Genomic DNA, 12,315 nt, shown 5'->3' with positions numbered 1-12,315 from the left:
CTTTAAGGTCCTTCCTACCCCAAACCATTCTATGATTTTACAATGATTCCCCCTACCCCCCATTTGAAATCCCTAATGCCTCAAATCTGAACATTCCCWCTCCCCACYRAGGAGRGGACAGGGAATGTTCTTCACACCTCATCCCTCCCTCCCCGGGAATTCTGGAGCAGCAGGAACCTGTGGATCCACCAGATCCATTTTACATCCTGAGCCGTCAGTCCCTGAACGTGACACGGGAACCTTGGGGGGCTCCAGGCTCGGGCTCTCCCCGAGCTCCCCCTGCTCACCAAACCCCTCCAGGCCCTTTCCTGGTCGCTGTTTATTGGGAATATTTTGGCCCCGGAAGCCCAAGCCCCTTTCCAGCCATCCACCAGCAATCAGGCAAGCAAAGGGTTTAAAACCTGAATTAAAACCTGAATTAAAACCTGAATTAAAACCTTAATTAAAACCTTAATTGAAACCCTTAATTAAGGGCAGTGCTAATTTGGCTCCCAGGACCCTCCATCCCCTGGATCCCGAGGCAGCCCAGGATTTCTGAGTCCCACTTTCCACACCCACAAAATTCCTTAATCCCAAAGGTCCCCGTGCTCGTTAAACCTTCCAAACCCGTGCAGGAGAATTCCCAATTATCCAACAAATCCCCCCAAGGTYGGGTTGATATTCCAAGGCTCCCGTTAAAGGCCTGGGAAGCAGCAGCACGAGGAATCGCTGTGCTAATTTTAGCCAGAGCATCTGCTCCACRCTCAATCTGAAACTCTGTCTCAGAGAAATCGCTGGAATTATTTTTTTTTTTCCCTTCGGGATTGACATTTGTCAAATGAGATGGTGGCAGTGGGGGCTGCAGCCGAGTCAGAGCCATCCCGGAGAGCGAGAGAGGGGTCGGGAACAGGGCCGGCGGAATTTGGGAAATCAGGAATTTGGGAGAGCCGGGCTGGCTGGGCTCACTGGGGACAGGGACAGGGGACAGGGGACTGGGATTGGGACAGGGATGGGGGACAGGGGACGGGGACAGGGGCAAGGACAGGGACACCCAACTCCTGCTGGGTACAGGGGCAGAGAGAGGGACAGGGGACAGGGACAGAGGACAGGGCATGGGGATAGGGACAGGAGAGAGGGACAGGGGACAGGAGCAAGGACAGGGGACAGGGACGGGGCACCCAGCTCCTGACAGGGGACAGGGGACACCCAGCTCCTCTGCTGTCTCCCGGGATTTCAGCTGCACTCCTGGGGTTTCACCTGCAGCGACCGATGGCCTCAGGTGATGCCTGTTTCACCCCAAACACCACCAGACCCTGCTTTTATGGGGTTTGTGCAACCCGAGCAGCTCCCTTTCCTTTCCTTTCCTTTCCTTTCCTTTCCTTTCCTTTCCTTTCCTTTCCTTTCCTTTCCTTTCCTTTCCTTTCCTTTCCTTTCCTTTCCTTTCCTTTCCTTTCCTTTCCTTTCCTTTCCTTTCCTTTCTTTTCCTTTTTTTTTCCCCCTTTCCCCCCCTTTTCCCTTCCCAGCCCCTCGAGCCAAAGGACACTTCCCATGACAGGAATTGCCCGGGAAGAAGGGAAATAATAAATGACACAGAAAACATCAAATAAATGATCTCTGTGACTGGATTCACCCCAAAACCCAAATGGGAAATTGGAAATAGGGCTGCACCATGGGATGGGGGGAGCTGGGAATGCTGGTTCTGACTTCTTCACAGGACAAAACCCTGAGGGATTCCCTAAAACAGCCTAAAACACCCTAAAACATCCTAAAACTGCCAAAACTGCCCGAAAATACCCCAAAGTACCCCAAAACTGCCTCAAAACACCATAAAACTGCATTAAAAACACCCTAAGACTGCCTAGAAACACCAAAAATTTGTCTTAAAAATATCCTAAAATTGACTAAATACACCCTAAAACTGCCTGAAAACATCCTGAAAGTGCCTGGAATCACCCTACAAACACCTGAAATCACCCTAAAATGGCCTGAAACACCTTAAAACTGCCTGAAAAGACCCTAAAGCTGCCTCCCATGACCAGAGTTCCACCAGAAGCTTTTGCTGCTCTTTGCATTAATTAAACTAAATTAAATTAAATTAAATTCCCTCCCTTCTGCTTCTCCCTAAAGAAATTTTGTCAGCTCGGCTTCCCTCTTTCAAGTCAGAATTAGCACGAAGAAAAAACCCAAATAATTTTCTCCCTGGGCTGTGTCCTCTCACCAAAGTCCCTGATGAGTTTTTCATTAATTAACGAACACTCCGAGACCTGGAGAGGGGACCAGGGGCTGTTTTGGCCACTAAAACAGAATTTTTGGAGGGAAACCTGAGGGAGAGCAKCCTAAAAACACCAGAAAATGGGRAAAAAAACATATAATTCAGGCAAAAAATGTAATTTTATCTTTAGGAATCATTTAAATTMTTTTCTTTTACATTTGCAAAGTGAGGATTTCGGGTCTTTGATGTGTAAGGAAATGTTCTCAGTGCAGCCTCTCTGAATTTGTAGGATTTTTTGGAGGGTGGGAATGTGCAGCCACCAGATAATAACGGGAGAAATGGGATAAAACCAGTTCCTGCAGCAAAAGCCAGCCCTAAACAAACCCTGTTGGCTCAGAAATACTCGGTGCAAAGTCCAAAATTCAGCAAAATCTTTAAAATAAACCGAGAAAAATTGAATCAGAAAAAATATGGYTGTGGTCACCCGCATTATGGGATGGACCCTGTCCAGAGTTAGGAGTGGAAAAATGAACAATTTTTAACCTCAGAATGAGAGGAAACAGCCTCAGGTTGTGCTGGGAGAGGCTCAGGTTGGATATTGGGGAATAATGTCCTCRTGGAGAGGTGCCAGCAGGTGACAGAGGGGACATGGGGCCACCAGGGCCGTGACTGGGGCGTTTGTGGGGTGAACACCTCTGTAGGGTTTGAGCCCAGCCAAGGACGGGCTCAGGGATGGGGTTTGTGTCTCTCCCAGCCTCTCCCCCTGAGCCAGAACATCCAAATGTTCTCATCAGGCTGAGGTTCCTCCATCCCTGGAYGYRTCCAAGGCCAGGCTGGAGGTGCTCGGAGCAGCCTGGGATGAGAGAGGATTTCAGTTCCCTCCCAACCCAAACCATTCCAGGATTTCAGTTCCCTCCCAACCCAAACCATTCCAGGATTTCAGTTCCCTCCCAACCCAAACCATTCCAGGATCCCATGAACAAATTTTGCCATAGAACTGCACCCCAAAATCCCAACTCACCCCGTGCTCCCTTCCCCAATGGAGCTCCCAGGAAAACGTGGAGCTGATCTGGGGTGGGCTGGCTCAGGGCCAGGAACACTGGGGTGGCAAATGCCACCGTGGATTTTGGGATGGTTTTGGGATTCTTTGGAATGATGTTGGAATGATTTTGGGATTATTTTGGGATGATTTTTGGATGATTTTAGGATTTTTTTTTATTTTTTGTGGGGTATTATTCTGTGATTTTTTTTAATTATTATTTTGGGATTATTTGGGGATTCTTTATGTTGGGATTTACTCCGTGGGACTGCTCAGCCAAGCTGTCGTAACAGGGTGATATCACTGCTTCCATTCCACAATCAGGGGTTCCCAAAGGGAAAGAGAGCCCTTCCACACCTCAAAGCCAGAATTTGGGAAYGCCCAGAGCTGAGTCCAGGCAGAACACACAGCCAGAAGGATCCCATACAGGATCTGCTCCGTTTGGACCAAAATCCTTGGGAATTTTTCTGAATCCGTGCTCATTTTGGCTTGGAACCCCCTGGGACAGCTCTGTTCCCGAGCAGCGCGGGRAGGCCTGGAGGAGCATCTCGGGAGGAATTCTAAAAATAACAACCCCGGTTGCCACAGCAAAGAACCCAAACACRCCCAGAAATATTCCAAACAGAACCTGCAGTTCGCATTTTCTACCCCCTCTCCCAGCAACACGACCTGCCACCGTTCGTTACAGCCACACAGAATTAATTCAAACTCCACTTTTTGTCTCTCCTGGGGCTCCATCTGACAAAATCCCAGCCTTGTTCCCTCACAGCTGCCTGCAGTTTCAGTCCATCTAAGCAGGAGTTTCATAAACTCAAGTTAAATCAATTCAAAACCCTAAATGCAAAAAACCATCCACACCTTTCTAATTTAATCTCTGTGACTGGACCTCAGAGCCCGGGCACCCTCTGGGTCACCAAGAGAAGGGATTTTGGGAGCTCCACTCTGATTTTTGCAGCCCTCCTCAGCCCTAGGATGTTGGCAGCTCCCAACCGAGCCTCTGGATTCCCTGTGGAAATGAAATTAAGGGAATTAACAGAATTCCTCATGAGCAGGGAGCAATTCCTGGGAGGTGGCACAAGGATGAAGTGGAGTGATGGCCATGCCTGGAGCAAATTTCCACTTCYTGAAAACCAGGGGAGAACTTCAGCACCTTCTCTGTGCAGCCCCGCCTCAGAGCCACACAAAATCCACATTTTGGAGCAATTCCTGCTTCTCCAGAGCCACTGCTGCTCCCTCTGTAAAACCAACCCCAGCCAGGCTGCAGAGCCACCACTGCATCCCCACCAGGACCCTGCAGCAGGCACGGCCCAGCTCCACCAGCCAAGGCCCCAAACTCCTCTTTTGTCCTCTCCAGCTCCTGCCAAGCAAAAACCATCACAATTCAGATGTGTCCAGGTGAGAATTGGTGCCATTCTTGCAGCTGCTGGAGCCACGGGGTGAGAGAGGAAAGCTGGGACCTCCTTCAGACAGAGCCCAGGGAGTCCCGGGGTCATCAAGGCTGGAAAGGATCCAGCCCAGCCATCGGCCCAGCAGCACTCAGTGGTGTCCCCAAGTGCCACATCTACAGGAGGACGTGGTTCAGGGGGGAAAAGATGACAGAGCAGAGGTGGAGGTCACAGGTGGAGGTCACAGGTGGAAGTCACAGGTGATAGTCATGGGTGATGGTCATGGGTGATGGTCAGAGCAGAGGTGACAGTTACAGGTGATGGTCACAGGTCACCCAGGCAAGTCAGAACTGCAGCACCAAGATCCGGGACCACCCCCCCCCCTTCCCGCTCCCTGCTGAGAAGGGGCCATCCTCCCTGCTCATTTCCAGTGAGAACTGAAGGATGATCCCGAATCCCACCACCCCACAGACTCCACACGGAAGAAATGCCAATCTGTTCTAAAAATGCCTGTTCTGGGCAAAACTCTGTAAAAAAGGCATCTGGGAGAAACCCCGGAGGTTAAACACCAAACACCACCCCAAAGCTCCAAAATCCAGCCCCGGGAAATTTTCTGAGCTTTCACACAGAGCTAAGACCAGTCCAGGAAAAACAGGGCCCTATCCCAACAGGGTTTTCATGTGCCACCTGCCCCACTGCCCACACCACCGGGGCCCTAAATATAAACACCCAGCCCCTTCCTGGCTGCTCCAGGAACAGCCTTGGCTTGTTCTCCCTGCAAGCCCGAAATCGCAGCTGCTGGCGGCTCAGACACGTTCAGGGTGGGACCTTCCCTGCCCCCTCCTCCTCCCCTCCCGCTTTTTTTCACGGTGTTTGTGGGTTTATGAATAAGGCATTGACGGTGCCCAAACCTCCACCTCAGAGGGAGAGCTAAAATTAGCACGGAGAATATTCCCTGAGCTGTCAGGACGGAAGACAGCTCCTGTGGGATGCTGGCGATCTGGCAGGCAAAACAGCATTCCCAAAAAAAAATAACAGCCAGGTCCCGTGCTGCACCCCTTGCTGGAGAGCTGGGGGGTTTGCCCACACCCCACATCCCCACTGATCCCAAAAACTCAATTATTCCCCGGAATTTTATTGGAAGTTGGAATATTTGTNCCTCTTTTGTCCTCTCCAGCTCCTGCCAAGCAAAAACCATCACAATTCAGATGTGTCCAGGTGAGAATTGGTGCCATTCTTGCAGCTGCTGGAGCCACGGGGTGAGAGAGGAAAGCTGGGACCTCCTTCAGACAGAGCCCAGGGAGTCCCGGGGTCATCAAGGCTGGAAAGGATCCAGCCCAGCCATCGGCCCAGCAGCACTCAGTGGTGTCCCCTAGTGCCACATCCATGGGAGGATGTGGTTCAGGGGGGAAAAGGTGACAGAGCAGAGTGGAGGTCATGAGTGATGGTCAGAGCAGAGGCAAAGGTCACAGCTGATGGTCACAGGTGAAATTCAGAGGTGAAGATCACAGGTGATAGTCATGGGTGATGGTCATGGATGATGGTCAAAGCAGAGGTGACAGTTACAGGTGAAGGTCACAGATGTTGGTCACAGGTGCAGGTCCCAGGTGAAGGTCCCAGGTCACCCAGGCAAGTCAGAACTGCAGCACCAAGATCCGGGACCACCCCCCCGCCCTTCCCGCTCCCTGCTGAGAAGGGGCCATCCTCCCTGCTCATTTCCAGTGAGAACTGAAGGATGATCCCGAATCCCACCACCCCACAGACTCCACACGGAAGAAATGCCAATCTGTTCTAAAAATGCCTGTTCTGGGCAAAACTCTGTAAAAAAGGCATCTGGGAGAAACCCCGGAGGTTAAACACCAAACACCACCCCAAAGCTCCAAAATCCAGCCCCGGGAAATTTTCTGAGCTTTCACACAGAGCTAAGACCAGTCCAGGAAAAACAGGGCCCTATCCCAACAGGGTTTTCATGTGCCACCTGCCCCACTGCCCACACCACCGGGGCCCTAAATATAAACACCCAGCCCCTTCCTGGCTGCTCCAGGAACAGCCTTGGCTTGTTCTCCCTGCAAGCCCGAAATCGCAGCTGCTGGCGGCTCAGACACGTTCAGGGTGGGACCTTCCCTGCCCCCTCCTCCTCCCCTCCCGCTTTTTTTCACGGTGTTTGTGGGTTTATGAATAAGGCATTGACGGTGCCCAAACCTCCACCTCAGAGGGAGAGCTAAAATTAGCACGGAGAATATTCCCTGAGCTGTCAGGACGGAAGACAGCTCCTGTGGGATGCTGGCGATCTGGCAGGCAAAACAGCATTCCCAAAAAAAAATAACAGCCAGGTCCCGTGCTGCACCCCTTGCTGGAGAGCTGGGGGGTTTGCCCACACCCCACATCCCCACTGATCCCAAAAACTCRATTATTCCCCGGAATTTTATTGGAAGTTGGAATATTTGTTGGAATTATGGAACATCACAGCTGTGTTAAGTGGTGCCAACACATCCAAGAAGCTCCTGGGAGCAGAGGAAGAGCCCAGAGTGCAACGAGGGAGCAGGGGCTGAGTTGAATTTCCAGCCCAGCAGAGMCCAAATCGTTTCAGAGGCGGTAAATACGGAGCTGACATCCCTGATCAGGGAGAAAGAGGCGGGGCTGGATGGAGCACGGCGCTGGTATCGGCAAAGAATCGGGGGACAAGAAAAGAAGCTCCATTTCCACCCCAAATGGGATCGGGGAATCCATGACCGGGAGTGTCCGGCTCGCAGGAGAGAGGGAGGGGTCAGTGCGTGTGAAACTCCAGAGGAAATGGATGAGGAGAGCAGAACTTCTCCGGCTGCAGTGAGGGGGGATCGGGATCTGCGGCTCCTCCCGAGGGGCAGCTCCGATCCCTGGGACAGGGACAGGGAAGGGCTGGAGCTGGGCCAGGGCAGGCTCAGGCTGGAGAGCAGGGAAAGGTTCTTCTGTCCCCAGAGGGTGCTGGCACTGCCCAGGCTCCCCAGGGAATGGTCCCGGCCCCGAGGCTGCCAGAGCTCCAGGAGCGTTGGGACAGCGCTGCCAGGGATGCACAGGGTGGGGTTTGTGGGGTCTGGGCAGGGCTGGGGTGGATCCATGATCCTTGGGGTCCTTTCCCACTCTGGATGTTCTGTGATCCTGTTCTGGGATTCCCGAACCCATCACCTGTGATTCCCTCCTGTGGATAACCCGAGCAYCCCTCGGTGCCCACCAGGGCTGGCAGGCACCGCCCCCTCCTTCCCCCGCCCAACCTTTGCTCACATTTCATCCCCTCTGCTCTCATTCCAGGCTTTAATAAAACTTAATCCCAGCATGTCCTGCATTAATTAATGAGATCCCATTCCCAACCACGGTGCCAATTCCTGCAATCCCCGGGTGCCAAGGGCGGGGAGCGGCTGCCGCGACCCCGGAGAGGAGCAGCAGGGCCGGCTCAGCGCCTCCAGGGCCGGCTCAGCGCCTCCAGGGCCGGCTCAGCCCCTCCAGGGTCGGCTCAGCCCCTCCAGGGCCGGCTCAGCCCCTCCAGGACCGGCTCAGCCCCTCCAGGACCGGCTCAGCCCGGGCAGCTCACGCCAAAGGGGTTCATTCAAAGCCCTCCGAGTTTCCCCTTCCCTGATTTCCCCTGGAAGAGCTCCGGTGGGTGGGAGCAGTGAGATCCTGCCAGCCCCCCTCAGCCCTCAGCAGCAGAGCGGGAACCCATCCCTGGAAATTCAGCATTTATTCCCCAAAACTGCTGAGTGAGGACCAACAGGCTGCTGGGATCATCCAATCCATGTACTCCAGGCACAGCTTTTTGCCCCTTCCTTGTTCCTTCCTCCGATCTTCCCCAGAAAAAGGATTTATTTTTCCCTGTTGCAAAGAAACCACTGAACTATTTTTGTTTGGTTGAGTTTGTTGTTTCTTTTTCCCACCAGTGACAAGCTGTGTGAATTCAGCAGGAACGCGGCTGCTGTGCCAGGCCAGAAGCTTTCCTTCCCCTAGAGCTGATTCCCGAACGAAGCCGACACCTCGCAGAGCATCCCCGCGCCGCGGCCGCTCCGCCGCCCTTCAGACCCTTCCCGCTGCCTCTGCTCCTCTCCCGCCCCGCCACCGCTCGGGGTACAAGGACAGTATCGCCGAGGTGACAGGGACAGCATCACCGAGATGACAGGGACAGCATCACAGGGCTGACAGGGACAGCATCAGCGAGGTGACAGGGACAGCATCAGCGAGCTGACAGGGACAATATCACCGAGCTGACAGGGACAGCACCGCCGAGGTGACAGGGACAACATCACTGAGGTGACAGGGACAATATCACCGAGCTGACAGGGACAGCATCGCCGAGGTTACAGGGACAGCGACACCGAGCTGGCAGGGACAGCATCACTGAGGTTACAGGGACAGCATCACCGAGATGACAGGGACAATATCGCCGAGGTGACAGGGACACCATCACCGAGATGACAGGGACAGTAACACCGAGCTGACAGGGACAATATCGCCGAGGTGACAGGGACAATATCGCCGGGCTGACCGGGACACTCTCACAGGGCTCACAGGGACAGCGACACCGAGGTGACCGGAACAGCATCACCGAGCTGATAGGGACAGAATCTCCAAGCTGACAAGGACAGCACCACCGAGGTGACAGGGACAATATCGCCGAGGTGACAGGGACAATATCGCCGAGGTGACAGGGACAGCATCACCGAGCTGACCGGGACCGCGGCGCGGGGGACGCTCCCCGATTTCCCGCTGCCTCCCCGCAGCATCCCCGCGCCGAGTAATTAATTCCGCTCGCAGCAGCGTCTCATCAGCTCCGTCTGCTGCTGGGCGGGGCCCCCGCTCGAGTGCGGCTGTTTACAAACACCGAAAAGCCAATTTAAACCCCATTTAAAGCCATTGTGTCGCGCTCCAGCTGCCCGGGGAGTTTTTGCTCGGCTCCTGGCCCCGCACCAGCCATCGCAATGACAGATTGCCAAAAAGGACGGCGAGGGAGGGGGTGCGGGGCGGTCAGACGACACAGAGGATGAATTTATTCCGTTTATTGTCCCRCTGCCGCCGGGGAGGGAGGTGGGGAGCCCGGGCCGGCGGTGCATGGAGCACTCGGGGAAGGAGAGGTCGGGGAGAATTGGCTGTAATTGGGAGCGATCGCTCCCGGAGCTGTCACCGCCGCTCCCAGCCCCGTCCCCTCCACTGCCGYTCGGCCAGAGGCTCCCGGGGCTGCCCCGAGCACCCTCAAATCCTTCCCAAAAAAAGCTGTGCCTTCTGCAGGAGCAGCAGCGCCACCTCCCCCAGCCGACCCCATCCCCGGAGCTTTTCTGCTCTTCCCCTGCTGCGCTGCCCCGTCCTGGGCCGCCCCATTTTACCTGGGTAAACAATTTTTTTTTTTTTAATTATTTCATTATATATTATTTAATTCTTAATTATGAATTAATTTTCATTATTTATTGGTTTGGGTGGGTTTTTTGTTTCTGTTTTGGTTTTTTTGTTGGTTTATTTTTTTTTTTAAGCCCCTGGCCGTGGATCTGCCTGGATGTGTATCCCTGGGATAAARCTCCAAAGGAAGGGAAAACCAATCCCATTTTCCACTCAAGGCCTGTGCTTGTCTGTCTCACATCAGCCCAGTGATTCCTGGTCCTTAAAATCCACCCAACACCGGCACCAGCCCTGGAATTGAGCCCCTGGGCAATGCCCAGCAGCACTGGGCTCCATGAACGGCATTTTATTCCCAAAAACTTCCCCAGAGTGGGACAGACAGCATCCCTAAGGGAGACAAAACTTCACCAGTGAATGAAGACACTTCCTGAAGATCTCTGGGGATGGGAAGARCTGCAGGGGAGGTGGGATTTGGGAACTGCCGGTCCTGAGTTCAGCCACGGGGGCAGAGACCCAGCAGCAGCTGCTGTTCGGGAATATTTGATATTTCTCAGCTGCTGGAAAAAGAGCCAGGAGGAAAATCCCAGCAGCAGGAGCTGCCACCTCCCCCCTCACCCTGCAAACCACGGGACAGGGAAATCACTGCAAGCGAACCCCTGTGTGGGTTTGCAAACCTCCAAACCAGCCCAGAGCACTCTGGCAGCAGAAATGAAGTGAAAAACCAAGGCTGGGTCGGTCCTTACCCCCCAAAACTTTCTTTAATGCTCAGTCACCAACGCCTGCTCTGGGAATTGCAAAAACCCCGTGGCTGTGTCCCCTCAGAGGGGCACAAATGCCACGGGAACCCCATGGAAAGCAAAGAATCCATCACAAAACCAGGCAGCAAAAGCCCTGAGACCCGAATTAGCACAGAACCTGTAACCCCCACCCCCCCAAATCCCCGGAGCAGCCCCCGGGGCCACGGCCGAGCCTCTTACCTGCGGGAAAGCTGCTACAGGTCCATCCTGGGGGATGGGGAGGAGCCTCAGGTGTTCATGGGGAGAGGGAGCCTGGGGTGGAAAACGAGAGGTGTTGGTGAGATGGGGCAGCTCGGAACGGGTGTGATCACATCCCAGAGACACCCCCAGCCCCCCCGAACCAGGGACTGTACCCTTCCTCCCGTCCACACTTCAGGGATTTTCCCTGCTTGCCCTTTCCCTCCAGATCTGAACCTTCTTGGCTTTTTCTTCACATTTTGGCTTTTTCTTCACATTTCTGTGAAAGGGGTGAATCTCTAGGAATGGCCTGAGCAGACACGGGGGAAAAGGGTCCTGCCCAACCCTGAGCCTTCTCCAGCTGACCCTGGGTCCCTAAGCCCCAACACACCCCGGGCTCCACCACTGACACCGGATCCACCCCACGGCTCCAAACTGGCTGATCACACTGGGATCCCACCCAGTTTGGGTGAGAAGGGCCATCCCACCCCATCCCATGGATCCCATCCCATCCCACCCCATGGATCCCATCCCACCCCAGCCATGGACAGAGACACCCTCCCCTGTTCCAGTGTGGCCACAGCTCCATCCAAACTGTTTTTCCCGACCCTGCTCCCACAGAAGCTCTGGAGCCAGGGGTACAGCAGCTGCAGCTGGGGTGGTGCTTTCCCTCTCCGCTCCCCTCTCCCTGCTCCTTCCTTCTCCTCTCCCCCAGTGCAACCCCCCATGCTCATCAGGGCTGCCAAACCTCCCCAAATCTGAGTTTTTCTGCCCCAGATTTGGGAGGACACGCGCTGCCTGCACAGAGCCACTGTCCCCTGTCCCCTGCTCCACCCTGCTGGCGGCCGGCGCTGCATGTGCGGGCTCGGGCAAGGCACGGAAAAACCGGGTCCGGTAAAGGGAAGGCTCGGAAAAACCGGGTCCGGTAAAGGGAAGGCACGGAAAAAATGGGTCCGGTAAAGGGAAGGCACGGAAAAAACGGGTCCGGTAAAGGGAAGGCACGGAAAAGCCGGCACAGGGAGGGTATGGAAAAACAAGGTCCGACCCGGGGAAGGCACGGAAAAGCCGGATCCGGTATAGGAAAAGCACGGAAAAGCCGGCCCCGGCACAGGGAGGGTATGGAAAAGCCGGGTCCGGCTCGGGGCTGCTCTGTTTTAGTCCTTTTTAATACTCGGAAAACATTCGGAGCGAGCCAGGCGGGACGCGCACATTCCAGCTCCAGAAATAGCTCAGTCCTGCAGAGCTCCAGAGCTCCCCGGGAGATCCTCGGCCTCTCCCAGCGCACGGAGCGGCTCCCGGGGAGGCTCCCGAGGGTCGGGATGGATCCGGGGCTGGGGTTGGGCTGGGGTTGGGCTCACCCCGAGGGCT

General features: G+C 54.6%; 1 protein-coding gene across 1 annotated transcript in view; it reads right to left on the bottom strand.

Moving 5' to 3' along the window:
• Positions 1-11,018, bottom strand: part of HIVEP3 (HIVEP zinc finger 3) — a 99,769-nt gene extending 88,751 nt beyond the window's left edge. Inside the window, exon 1 of the mRNA XM_057386279.1 lies at positions 10,951-11,018. The gene's annotated coding sequence lies outside the window, so the exon portion shown is untranslated. The remainder of the gene's footprint in view (positions 1-10,950) is intronic.
• Between the last annotated feature and the right edge of the window lie 1,297 nt (positions 11,019-12,315).

This window comes from Malurus melanocephalus, unplaced genomic scaffold (assembly GCF_030028575.1).
Source record: "Malurus melanocephalus ecotype Western Australia unplaced genomic scaffold, MMel_1.1 scaffold_947, whole genome shotgun sequence".
Classification (NCBI taxonomy): domain Eukaryota; kingdom Metazoa; phylum Chordata; class Aves; order Passeriformes; family Maluridae; genus Malurus; species Malurus melanocephalus.
This window is presented reverse-complemented; position numbering and strand designations above follow the sequence as displayed.